General features: G+C 42.2%; 1 protein-coding gene across 1 annotated transcript in view; it reads right to left on the bottom strand.

Moving 5' to 3' along the window:
• The window catches only part of VOPP1 (VOPP1 WW domain binding protein), a 62739-nt gene that overhangs the window by 18198 nt on the left and 29880 nt on the right, over window positions 1-14661 (bottom strand). The window lies entirely within an intron of this gene.

Genomic DNA, 14661 nt, shown 5'->3' on the forward strand with positions numbered 1-14661 from the left:
TTTATAAATACTGTGGCTCTGAGCAGTTAGGAGAGGTTTATATTCCCAAAGATTTCCCAATCCAGATACGCACAGCAAGCGGGAAGTCAGTTCACGTAAATGGCAGCGTGTCCTGCCAGGATTCAGATGCCTCACACAGGGCTTTGTCTGCGGGGCCCCACCAGCTTCCCACAGCTCCCAAACAAGTCAGTACATTTGGCACAGACCCAGGATCCAGCTGCATGTGTTCCCTGGCAGAGCTGCTGCCTTAAAACCACGGACAACTTTAGAGTCCATGGCGGTCATAGCCCCTTACGTGACATCCAAGGCACAAGCAATGTGATGATACCACATGTATGACTGCACAGTAAATTCAAGTTACAGGGAATTATTCATCTTTCGGGATGTGTGTGGCATGCAGAGCCAGGCTCAGGAAGGAGCAGAATGGAGAACTATCTACCCGATCTCCTCTTCCTAGAGCTTGGAAATGCCTCAAGTGTTCATTAAAGTAGTGGGGAAAGGAAACTGCTTTCTGCAGCTCAGGGGTATTGTTCTCTTTTGCAGACTGCCGTGTATCCCTGTGAAAAGCCTGGACAGGCATTTCCTCAGCACGTGTGTGCCAGCAACGTGAGAAGTGCTCATCCTTACGGGCACTGCCCGAGCACAGGCGGCAGCTCAGAACAATAGCGGCCCCAGTAAAGAAAACCAGATGTCAAGCTCCAACTCTACACAATGCACCAAATATTTCTGTGTATCCCACTGACATCACTAGCACAAAATGCCATCTTCACTGCAGACACGGCTCCAGCAACTCCCCTGCAAGCTGGATCATCCCATCAGTCATGGGCAGGGCATTGTGGGACACCCACTGCAGGGCTGTGAGGAATATCTGGGGTTTTAGCCACAATTCCCTCTGCTGCTCACACCTGACACCTGACCACAGAGAGCCATTGGCACACTGCCAGCGTTTGGATCATTCTTCATGTTCACTTGGCAGCTCACCTTTAAATAATAGCTCGTTTAAGTTTATTAGCCTTCCCAAATCCCAGAATACTAAATTAATCCAGTTAAGACAAAGACAAAGTGGTTTTAGATCCTTGAGTCTCACTCTTCATGAATAAAAAAAGGCTGCAAACTCTTTAATGAGTGTCTGATGAGCTAAATCACAGACAGATCAATTACAGCCTGTGAAGACAAACTGCTATGGATTAAATTGTTAAGAGTGGTACACGAGGTTGGGGGAGGAGGAGGAGGAGAAGATGCTTTTGAAGCATGTGTTGAGGCCTTTTTCCAGTAACACAACAGGCTCACACCAGTCTTTGAGAAGCACAAGCTTTAGCTTATGCTGGAAGGACCAGTCCTCTTTCCCTGGGATAAACAGCAGAAACCTTGTTCCCCTCTCAAACTGATGCCACGGCCCAGGCAGTATATTCAGGAGGACTCTTTAGCTTCTACTGAGGCAAGTGGTGTTCAAAGATCCATCTCTGCATTCACTCTATTCCCTCCTTGTCCTCCTTCAACGTTTCCAACTTTTTAACCCTTCCTTCCAAATATTTTCACCACCTAGCTGTTTCCTCTGACTCTAAAATTAGAAATATGTCAAGTTTCTCTCCATAACACCATGCAAACCTACATGCATCGAAAAACCCAGGAGGCATGCTGCCAAATTCACTGAAAAATACTTTGGCTCTTCACCTTTGATGGCGGTAGATCAGCAGACATTGGCTAAAATCCAGTGTCTGCAGGTCACCCCCCTGGGAAGCCTCATTTCAGAGTACAGCTTGGGGTGGCGCAGCCATTAAATGTGTTTCCTTCCTGCTTCTCGGCCAGTATGAGTCACCATTTACCTCAACAGCCTGGAAGCCTTTTGTCAGTCTCAAACATTTTAATTGATGCTTTCCCAGAAATGTTTCTGAGCACGTGGAGCCTGCACACCCTTTTGTAAGTGTAAAGCAGACATTTATATTCAGCACTCTCCCCCCATATTTTAATCTGCTTTACAAGTTCTAAAATTAATTGGGAAGATTCCACCTTCCAACACCTCCCTAACTGTAGGATTTCTGTTTTTGCCTCTAAATAATTCTCTTTTTAGACAGCCAATATGCTTACTGCTGTCACAAGAAAGGCTCCAGCCTGGGAAAGTTCCTTCCATCTTACAGGGCTTAGATACCTGCTCTAAACATCCTTTGGTGTCCAGATTTAGTTTTAAATTGGCCCTGGAAGAGCAGGCACCAATCCCAGTCCTGCCTTTTTTTAATATCACAGTGCTATGAATACTGCATGGCAGTTATTCAGCTCTCCTACAAGGGAATCGGGCAAGAAAATCCAGTGGACCTCGAATGTGAGCAGCAGAGCCAAATGTGATGCACATGACATGTCAGACAGATTTACACGCACAAGGGCAAAGCGCCGAGCTCCCTGCTCCGCTAAACTCCCACCCATCTCCATGGCAACTCCACTCCAGGAAAGCCTGACACAAAGCAGGCGGCTACTAACCACCCTCTCCCCTGCTGGTTAGCAGACTTTGCAGAATTGCTGCTGAGAGCAAGTGGAGAATGTCACAGCTGCTGAGGATTTGAGTGCCTGTAGCACTCAGGCCCAGAGAGATGAACGGGGGTCAGCGTACAGATTAGCTTTTCCCACCCCACATCCATCCTCTGGAGAAGGCTATGATAATCTGCTGCTTGCCAAGGCCCAATTTATTCTTCTGAGTGGTATTGGCCTCAAGAGCTAAGCTGGTGGAGAGCCACACAAGAGTAAGAGGAGACATGTGCCATCAGCATCAGGCTCTCATGTCCTTGTAGCTGCTGGAGACGATTAAATCCTCAAGAAGGCACAGCTGGCAGGAACTCGCTGCAGCCCACAAACCAGAGGCAAAGGGAGGATTAGTCATATTGCTGCCATACAATAGGACCTCACACATCAGGAGGGGTGCCCACTCTGCCAGCTCCCATATGAAGACAGGCTGTATCTCAGGCTTTCTAACAAGCATTCATTCATGTATTTAAAAAGCCATTTACCCATTCACTAGTAGACAAAACAGCGTGTCTACAGTTTTGTAACTAAGATTAGGTACAGCCCTACTGATACTTCCAGCTTTTCTAGGGAAAGGACTACTGCACATTTCTCTTATAAAATTTTCCCTTCTATGCCCTTTAAGGATTTGGCACAGCTATAAAATATAAATATGAGAGTACATTCATTTTTAAAACAAATTATGCAGGTCTAATTAGGTGTGCATATGTAATCTTTAGAGAATTAATTGTATGTGAATTAGCCAGATGCTTGAATACATTCCTTAAGTTTGCAAAGAAAAGGAGAGAAAGAAAAAACACAAGACTTGTTTTTTTGTTTGTCTGATTTTAAATAAATCAGCATCTGTCTTGTAGCCTGTTTTCTCTGCAGGACTGTTGCAATGTGAATTGCAAGCTGTCCTTTTCTGTGGCCTCTAAATTATTTCAGATTTCCTTTTAAAAAGGACACCTGCTTCCTGCCACAGACTGATATTGCAAACGTTACGGCTGCTAGTAAGAACAATGAGAAATAGGAGTTACTAAAACATTATCCAAAGACTGATTTTGATCACACCATAAAATACAGAACACAAAATACATATGTATGCACATGGTGTGGGGGATGCTAGAGCAGGCAGCCTGCTCACTGAATGTCAGGTGGTACTCCACTGAGAGGATTTGCAGAAATACTATCTCTAGCAGGAACATCCCTCACATTGCACATCATTATCTCTCAGCCCACAGGACAACAAAAAGAAAATAGATCTGATCAATTAATTACTCTTTGTAATCAAGGGATTCACAGCCTGGGCCTTCAGTGGAGGTTTGGAAATTAGTAAAAAAAAAGTAAAAGCAAATAAAGCCCCATGTGCACATTCCAGCAAGAATACAATACAGTCCAGCACGAGTACAGTCCATTTCTGTTATGGGTACCAATGGAAAAAGCAGCCTGCTGTGGACAGCCATGCCTGTGGAGGGCAGATGGAGGGTGACTGCTATCTGTATGCTGAAGGGACATGCAGAGAGAACTGGTGACATCTGCTCAAAGCCAGATTCTGTAGGAGGCTGTTATCTGCCACAAGGCCAATGAAAACCTATAGGTTACCAGCAACTGAGGGTGAGCCTTTCTCCTCCATTATGTGTTACAAGGATCCAAGGTAGATTCAGAAGAACAAAACCAGGTATTTAACAGTGACCTGGTATTCTGGGGTGACCTGCTTAGTGGCTGTAACCTGCCACTGAGCTGGGTACATGTCATACCTTATTAGGGTTCAAAATGATCCACCCACATGCCAGTCCTGTGGCTGCAGCCTCTGAGGCTCTGCTCGGATTAATGCACAGATGAACAGGAAGAAAGAGCTAGAAGTATCTTTGACAAGTATAATGCTAGAAGTATCTTATTGTTTCTGAGCATCACACAATCTTATTCCAACAGCCAGAACTCTGTCTTCCATACTGCTGGATCAAACTAAAATCTGAGAAAATGGGAAGGACAACACCTTTCTCACCATAGGCCCTCACAGCATCTGAGAAACAACTATCTATTCCTGCTGCCTCTCTTACAGAAGGCCACTTGCAAAATTCAGCTCTTCCCTGGTTTTATTGGTGACTGCATGCAGCAAATACTTGATGAAGCCCAGACAAAACGAAAATAAAGTCCACGGTGCAACTCCAGACTAAATAAGCAGTTTCAGAAGGCACATTATTGGCTACGAATCACAATGTTTTATGGGATCTGACCTTTAAAACTGCATCAGTTTTCAGAACACTATCCCTTTCAGTGCCTAGACAAGAGCTGGAAGCATTATGAGATATAAGCTGGGCTGTATCAGAAGAAACTTGTGTGCTGAAAGTTTGAAAGACTGTTTGTGCAGACACAAGAACACGAGGCATCCTGTTCTTCTATTGCCAAGAAAAGGGCTATCCAAAAAAACTATCCATTAAAGTACAAGACAGCATATCCTGAATGTGGAAAGTGCAGCCTAAGGGTGAAAATAGTTTGCTAGAGAAAACACATTTTGTTTTAGCCTTGCTTGAATCCATCAAAATTCATCCCTACTTCTTCCCTGCTGATGCTAACAGCTGAGGGTGAAAGTTGCCCATCTACAAAACTATTCCAAGACACTGAGCTAGCAAGCCATGCTACCAGTGATTTCAACATATACCCTTGTTGTGAAAGACAGGAGCAAATTTTACTAAAACTCAGGATTATGTTAAGGTATTCTTATTTAATGAAGTAATGAGAACACATCAGGAAGCTCTTGTATAAAAGGATGCCAATCCTTTATCAAGCTTACCCTTCCATTTAACAGTAAACAGAACAAATACTATTTCAGCTATACATCTCTTTCACCAACGCCAAAATTACAAAGTCATATAACTCACAGTATAAATAATGATTTTCATATATTTCATAAGGAAATTAAATGGCTTTGGTTAAAACAACTGCTTTTAGTTAGACTTTTTGTCTGTTCTCTAAGAAAGAAGAGAATATTTCTGATAATAGGATTCATAAAAGAAACAACTTTTCCACCTTGAATTAATCAGTGTGTGTTTTGCAACAGCAAAAAATTTCAGCACAAGCACCTAATTCTTACTACTTCTTGTGCTGTTCAGAGCACACGTATTAATTATCATATTTTTATTTAGAATTAATGTGAGTTTAGCATTAGATAGCTTCCCATCACAAAGCATTATTTTACATTTAGATCTATTAACCTTTCCCAGAGAGGAAATACAAATATCCCTTGTGTTCCATTCTACCATTTCATTTCAGGAACCTGACTCATTTATTTGTTTAATTTTCTTTTTTTTTTTTTTTTTTTTTTTTTTGGCCATTATGCAGCAAATTGCAGATGCGCTTCAGTCCCAGAACAATGCAGTTTCAGTTGAATATAATTCCTCCATCCATATACCCGGGAAAAAGGAAGACATAACAGGCAGAGCAAGGCACCCGTGTTGATATTTTTCAGAGCGCACGCAGGGAGGGCGCGGGGCGGGCGCTCAGCACCGCGGACAGCGCCCTCCCTCCCTCCCGCAGTGCCCTCCCGCAGCCCGGCCGGGCAAGGATCGCCCGAATAATCAATCACCGGTACCACCCTCACCCATACACACCGCCTCTCACCGCTCTCAGCTCCGCTCTCACCTACACCTGCTTAGCAGCAGCCACACCTACCAATTATCTCTTGGCACGTGGGAGCACTTCTATGAGAAATTAATAAGCACAACTACCACAGAATCACGGAACATCGCAGCTTGGAAGGGCCCCATGAAAATCATTCAGTCCAGGTCCCTGTTCCTCACAGGAATATCTGACATTACACCATATGGCTGAGAGCATCATGCAGATGCTCCTTGAACTCTGACAGGCTTGGTGCCACAACCACTTCCCTGGATAGGCTGTTCCAGCAATCTTCTCAGCGAGGAACCTTTTCCTAATGTCCAGTCTGAACTTCTGCCAATGCAACTTCATTCTATCCCCTCACATCTTACTGCTGGTCACCAGAAAGAGATTAGTACCTCCCACTCAGTACCCCTCTTGAGGAAGTTACAACCTCCATGAGATCACCCCTCAGCCTTTTCTCCACGCTCCACCAAACCAGTGATCCCAGTTGCTTCTCATTACGTCTTGCCCTCAAGGTCTTTCACCACCTCAGGCACCTCCTCTTGATGCTCTCCAATAATTTTATGTTCTTCTAATTTTTTATTATTGTGGCACCCAGAACTGCACACAGGACTCCGGGTGGAGCCACCACACCTTTCAATGCAGTGTAGAGCAGGATATTGGACCAGCCAGCAATGCTGTGCTTGATGCATCCAGGACACAGCTGGCTCTTTTGGCTTCCAGGGCATACTGCTGCTGACTCATATCCAACTTCACATCTCAGCCCAAACCACCATCAGATTGCCTTGGATGGAACAGCTGTACTCAGTCTTTTTCAAACTGTTTGGAAAGCATAGTTATGACAGTTGTCATAGTTGTGTGAAATAGCCAGCTGAGTTCTACATCAGAATATCAAAATACATCAGATGCTTACAAAAGTGCAAAGAGAGCCTCAATATCAGAGAAGTTTAGGACTTGCTTTACCTTCTTCCTTTCATTTCTACACTCATGAATGCAGCAATAATTGCACAAACATAAAAGGTGGGAAGTAGGAGCATTTAAACCTTCCTGGTGGAACTGACCTTGCACTGAAAGTTCTAATGTTAGATCTGCAAGGAAGCGTGAGCCATTCCACATACTGAACATTTTCACCCAAGGAAAGCAAAACAGACTCAGCATTCCACTGGAGTCTCTGCAGCTTCCAGGGGGTAGTGGCAGACTTTTTTGTTGCAACTGCAAGTAAACAGATGTAACATTTTCCCAACTCCACTTGCAGAGGTTGATCCATTCCAAATGGTACTGGACAGGTTCCACAGCTCCAAAATTGAATTTAGCTTCTGCAATTATTCTTTTTCCTTTTATACATGCATGAGAAATAAAACCAAGGGTACTATTATTTGCATTCTTTAACTACAGAACAAGTCACATCATAAAAAAACCCACAAAGTAGGGTGCATGGGAGGAAGGGATCATTTGTCAGGAACTGAAAGGAAGACCATGCCAAGAGTGAGGACATCACTATTTCCACTCTCAGTCTCTTTAAAAATTATACAAACCTAAATTAATTTTTTCATGTAAAATGATTTGGTGATACAATGTTTTTTACTTTTATGCCTCTAATGAGCACCACGAACACAGAAACCAAGCCAGCTTTCCTTTGCCTAAGAACTGGAAGCTTGGTTCATCTCCAGCCTCAACACTGAATGGGCACTTCCTGCTGGAGGGAACTGATGCTATTTAGGGCACTACTAAGAGAAAAGTCTAGTTTTAGGTTTCCCCAGTTTTTATCTAAAACGATGCCAGTCCATGCTGAACTGGCAAATTTGCCTGTTTCCTACATGCATTTCGTTCTCACACTTTACCACCCCAAGAATGAAAACAGCTCTTAAATTACCTAGTACTTAAATCCTCAGGGGTTGTCTTTCATCTACCAAACTAATACAATAAAAGCAAAGAAACACTGAGCAAAAGAAGATGAATTCAGACTCAATTTTCTTAGTCATCTGCAGTGCAGACAAGATCTAGGCACTTAAAAGCACTGCACTACAGATGCTGGTTAGCTAAGTTATGACAGCCCTTCAAAGGATGCAGGAAAATGGATTTCTTGGATGGTCCCTAGGACACAGGACAGCTGCTTTGGGAGCTCCCAGGCTCTGTTCTGTTGATGTTATGCAGCTCCCACGTGCTCATTTGTCCCACAGAGAGAGACAGCATGAGCTGAGAGGACAGAGTGCAGCTGCATAATCAAGGCAACTCTTGCTCCCCACCCTAATACCCTTATTTTTCATTCTTGATATTTAATCCGGGGATGCACACCTTCCTCAGATCCTTCTTATGAGGAGTTATTGGAAAACAAAACTTTTTTTTTTTTTTATTCAACTAAGACTCTTTTCTTTTCAGTTTTCTGAGGTATTTATTCCAAAATTGCAAATACTGGATCAAGAAACGCTTTGTGCTTAGAAGTCCTGAAAACATCTGTAACACTGAAGACATCAAATCCCCAGCCTCAAAAAAAAAAAAAAAAAAAATGCAGAGTCCATGAGCAATCACACACCCAGTGGTGCAGAGAACAAAAGAAATCAATAATAATGAAATATTAGCTAAGTACTGTTCCCATAACCTGGAAGGTAAGAAATGCCAAGGCAAGTTCTCACCTTGAAGAGGTTATTCTAGAACCTCATAATGTTTAGTGTTGGATTGTTTTTAGGAGCATCTGTTAATTTTAAATCAGATTACACACGTCATGTGTATATTAAATTAGTAAGCATTTGAACACAGTGAAGATTAAAGAGGTTACCTTGGAAACATTCTGATATTTGAGAAGCAGTTTCTAAAAAACCCTGGCAAGTGAGAATCCAGGTACTTCTTTAAGAAGAAGCATCTACTTGAATGCTTTGTTGGGGGAAGCTTCATACTGGGGCAACTCCCACCAGCTTAGCAGTGAAGTCAATTATTACCTACACACTTACAAGAACAGCCATCATTACTGCGTCCTTCACGTCCTCACAAGGCCACTCAGTCTCTCAAGGGGAAAGCAATGATGTATAATTGATTGTACAGGTCCAATCTGGTTTGATGACCATACTGGGACTGGAGAAACAGTTCTAAAGGAAACTTTAGTTCATTTGTTCCAGCTACATTAGACTAACCACCTTGCAGTAAATGCTGATACTCAGATAGCAACACAGCAAAGGCAGGCATGGTCTGGTCTGCAAGGCTGGCTCACCAAACAGGGCTGTCATACAATCATCTCCCTGTCACAGTCCAGAAACACATTTGCTCTGGAACTCAGTTACTGGAACACTGGGAGGAGTTTATGGGCTTGGGTTCATCCAGGCTAATAATCACATTTTTCTATTCTTGCACACAGTCTCTTAAAGTTCCTACTGATCAGCAGCAAACACATCTGTCTCAAGGCAAAACCCTCCTCACAGGAAGAAACAGCAGAAGAGTTAACTCAATGTAATTTGTACTTGTTTAACAAGTCAATTCAAGCTTTTTGGGAGATGCTGACTTGTGGCTTTTAGGCAGACACTCACCAGGTAGACTGAAACATCAATGCCTTTTAATTTAAAATAAGAACCTAAATGGACTCCTATTCAGACAGTCCAATATACACTACCATAGCAATAGCATATGATTACTAAACTCCAGTGAGACAAATCTAACAGCTGTACCCCAGAACTACTTATTTGAGCAGGAAGAAACACTAAGCATTTGTCCTTGAACTATTTCCTGTTAAAGGACTAAAATAGCAAATGAAGAGATAATCCTTTCAGGCAAGTAACAATGACTACTGATGGTAAAGCATTCTTTCAAATGAAGTAACTTCCTACATAAGACCTCAATATTTGCTTTTCTTTTATTAGGAGCCTGAATGTACCTAAACAAAAATCTACAATGTCCCAGACTGTCCAATCTCAACATAAACCACTAAGAATGTGACAAAGCTCTTCATTTAAACCAAAAGTACACAAGCTTCGGCATTCTTCTAAATGGATCATTTCCTTGCTTTGAGTTTTCACCCGAGTTTTATCATACTCAAAATAGCTTCCTGGAAGAAGAAAAAAAAATATATATTCTTAAGATGACTATTTAGAAAGAGATACTGGATATACATAACCAGACAAATTTGCACAACCCCTTTGGTTAGGTATAGAATCCACAACTTGGCTCTCCCTTCCTTTCACCCCTCAAGCCACTCCCTTCACAACCTGATGAAGGACATGCAGGATGTGGGTAGCTTGTTGCACGCCTCCTCTCACTGGTAATCAGAGCATGCCCCTCCTTCAAACATCTGTCCATACACACGGGTTTTTCTGGGACACCATCAGGCTTGCAGCTTCCATTAATAACAGTTAAAATGCAAATGCCCTAGTTAGCACTGCTGGACCTCTTGCTACCACCCTTGTGGTCTGTGGTTCGTGTGATGCTTTTCTTTTTTCATAGATCATATTTGTGTGTTGGGAAGTTACTTGAAAATACATAACAAAATTTGGGATGCTGCAGTGAACTCTGCTCTTTCCTTTGACACAGACAACAGAGACATCAAAAATCTTCTTACTAAGGTTATTTCCTCCCAAGAAATATCTGAGGTTACCTCAGGGATGTTCTGCAACTGAGAAGTGCAAGAGTAAGATGAGACATAAATGAAACATTCGCTCTTCTTTAACACATGGCCTGCACTCCAAAAAAGCTCAAGATCCTTGCCTGGAGGTATTGCTATGGATGGATAATAGCATGAGATATGGCCATAAATGTTTAATTTATAAACCTAGCAGCTAGAAAATTATTCAACTAGACTGAAAGTGCTGAGGATTTTAATAGTGCCTGCCCACACTAAAAGATGGAAATAGCACCAAGAGCTCAGAGATGAGCACAGACACACTTGCATATTTTGGTTAGTGTTGATAATGTTGCATAAACTGAACTTTCGGAGAAAATTTAATCCCTGTGCATGTAGTGGGCAATTCCAGAGATTTCAAGGGCATTGCTTCTGCTTTCACAGGATATGGCTTGGCTTGCTGCCCTTCTCTTCACAGGCCTGCCAGCTGCTTTTCCAAGTGCTGGGTTCATCTCAGTGGGGAAACAGCACTGCAGTACAATTAATGCTCCCACATTTCTCCAGGGCAATTCTGCTCAGGCAAAGGAGCCTTTATACTGTAGCTACAAATGCAAGCTTGTGGATGAGAGAGAGAAAGAAAGAATGGAGCAGCAGGGCAGAGGAGCAAGGAAGACGATGACGTGCCCATGAAAACCAGACGAATATGAAGTGGAATAAAACCTAGGGCTAACTGGAATAAATGGCACTGACTGAGCCACAGCCAAGCCTTCTTCCCAGCATGTTTCCCAACAGGCTTCAGAGGACGGAAACCAACAGGGTGGTAGCCAAAGAAATCACAGAGGTAGTCCCTGAATTACTGGCTGCTATATAGGAATGACAGCATCTTGCAAAGGTACTGATGAAGGGACAGCTCCACTGGCTTTGTCATTTTTATACTACAGACAGATACCTGTCTCCTCCATGCAAGGAAGCAGTTCCAATTTTTCACCTACAACCAAGTTTTGTGCCTTAAGCCCTTTCCAACACAAAAGCATGACATCATGAATTAGCTACAGCTCCCCGTGCAAGCCCAGGGCAGAAATCTTTTTATGATCTTCCCACAGTGCAAGGCAAAAAAAAAAAAAAAATCTGTTTTTGTGTAGTGTGCTTAGTCTCTAATTTGGGAAAGGAAAAGCCTAGCATCTCACTATTGAGAGGTTGCTTGCCTTTGGCTCATGCTTGCCATTGCTTTTTTTCAATGAGAAGATGAAAACTTCTAATAGCCTAGATGCAAGGGTGCTCAGCCATGTCAATAAAGCCACTTTCACCTAAAACAGCAGAAATTTTCACCAGTTTAGAGACTCCCAAATCAGACACCAGATACTGAATAAAGGCTGAGGCTAAATATGTCAATAGGGCTCCATATACAAAGAAGACTTCTCTTACTATTCACAGTGGACCCATGCAGGGGAAACAGGTTTAGCTCTCCCCTAAAATTTTAAATTACTGAATATGAGCAGCACACCATCACCTTTATTAATTTTCACTCAAATCCAGAAATATACCAACCCATATTCAACACTTTCAAAGGAATGCCTAGGATCCCCATAGTGGTATGCAGTTTTCTAAAATGACATCCAGCCCAATTAAAAGATCTCTGGCCATGAGTTAGGTCACATACCAGAGCAAAGAACTGGACCACCTCTCTCTTCAGTTAAAGGGAAAAAATACATTCTTGCTAAATTGCTTTTCAAATAAAGAAACAATGCACTCATGCCTGGTTCCTACAGTTGCTCTAAGGAGCATTTTCGTGAACTTTTAGAAAGGCTAAGGCTCTGCCTTGTCATTTTGACATATGATCATGAGACTTATGGGAAGAAATTCAAGCCACTGGACTCTTAAAGGATACTTAAGAAATCCTGTTTAACAATCATCCTCTAAAGCTTTCCTAGCTTGACTTCAGGGCCTCATCCAAGACCACCAAATGGAGTGGCTTTTGGGGACTGAGGCTTATATCTCTGACTAGGAGCACAAAACATAAATTAAATGGAAAATTGCTGGCAGCAATCTTTTCTAAAGCCTAAGACAGATGCTATTAGTAGCAGGACTTTTAAAGCAGAGAGCTGACTGTGGAAAGTGCCAATTACCTCACCAGGCACTAAGGTGCCACTAAAATCCTCAGAAATTCATACCAGCAACCCCACTAAGGGGCCCACAGAACACTGAGACAACTGCTAGGCAACCCTTGGTACTATTTGTTTTATGGATGCTTTTGTTAAGCACTGCCCTTTTTTTAATTAAAAACAAAAAAATCAGCCTCTTGGGGGATCTATTTTCCTTTCCTCTTCTGACTTCAGCACAAACACACTAGAAAAATTAGAGCCACAGTACAAATAAAAATAGCTGAAGAACTTGCAGCTGTTGTTAATTTCCAAAGTATTCAACATTGCCTGTTTAATGATGGAACAATATGCTCCAGTTTCAGTCCTGGCACAAGGCTATCTGAGCAGCAGGCAGATATTTTAGCTGATGTGAATGCCAAAGGCAAGTCAACGACTACAGCAAGTAGAGAAATGGAAGGAGGACCCAATGTAAACCACTGGATGTCCACACCAAACATTTTCTCCAGCTTTTTGTTTCTCATTTAATGCTATTAGTTGACTCCCCAGATGGATAGACCAGGCTTGCAGACTTACTAGCATGCTTAGCGGGAAAAAAATGTGCCTAATAAAAATTCATGAAGTGGAGAACATTTTTACAGCTGAAGAGCTGATTTTTCTATTTTAAGTATAGGGTGTTTCTGGTGTGAAATGATTTACACAGGGAAGCTTTGCTCACTTATCTCCCTGAATAAACCAACTTGTGTATGGTCTGGATGAGTGGATTTCCCGAATTTCATACAGAACAAAGCAATAAAGCACTTGGTATTTGTAGAAGAAAAGAAATTAAACAAAACATGCCTCTTAAGGTTGGCAAGGAGAATCTAAATACTAAAACCACTGAAGTCAGATGCAGCAGAAATGCTTTCTTAGTTACACCTCTTGAAGCTCTGCCTTCAGTTGCTAAGCATCTTCTCATGCATACCCACTCACAAAGCAGGCTGAGCAGAGTTAGCAAAGAGACAATGCCTATAAATTCACACACAACAGCAATGAAGTGCAAAAGAAAAAATAAGACTTTATGTACAGGATTAACATTCAAAGGCTCAGAAGTGACAAGGAAATTGGGAAACAGCTGATTATTTCTGGAAATACAGAGCTTCCATCTTGTTGGGCTTCATTTGCCTCATTCCCATGCAAAAAGGCACAGTTAGAGGTCACAAAGCCAGAGCATTTAGGAGTTAATATCTAGTGGAAAAAAAGAAATTATTCCCCTCTTGTTAAGGGCTCACTGACAGAGAAAAATTTAAAACGTGGTAAGTTCCAGTTTTAAAAGAGGGGGAAAATAGAAATTTTAAGTAAGTCAAAGCTTGTAACATTGCCAAGAGCCCTCTATTATGCTCAGATATGGTTTTAATTTACTCAAGGGAGGGAATAAAAAGGCTCAAACAATTCACCCTTGGCCCAACAATTGCAAAAGCAAAGGCTCAATCCAACACTCAACAGAGCAGAGACTTGGGTTCAGGTAGTTCTATATAAATAAACTGCCCAGCAAATGTGAAGGAAGTGGGGAAGAAAATGGCCTGGTTGGGTTGAAAAGCAGACATAAACAATAGTTTCACACATAGCCCCATGCCTTCCTGCAGGTAAAGAATGGGAGTAGCTTAAATCCCATTTAAAAGGCAATTGACAGTGCTGATGTGGCAAAGACATCATTGCTGAGCACTGTGGTGGTTTGCAGGGGTCCCAGGATGAGGGAAGAGATGAGAATCTGACTCCATGTTTTAGAAGGCTGATCTATTATTTTATGATATATATTATATTAAAACTATACTAAAAGAATAGAAGAAAGGATTTCATCAGAAGGCTAGCAAGGAAAGAAGTGGAATCGAAACAAAAGCTTGTGACTCCCAGAGAGTCTGA

Source organism: Melospiza georgiana, chromosome 1 (genome assembly GCF_028018845.1).
Source record: "Melospiza georgiana isolate bMelGeo1 chromosome 1, bMelGeo1.pri, whole genome shotgun sequence".
Classification (NCBI taxonomy): domain Eukaryota; kingdom Metazoa; phylum Chordata; class Aves; order Passeriformes; family Passerellidae; genus Melospiza; species Melospiza georgiana.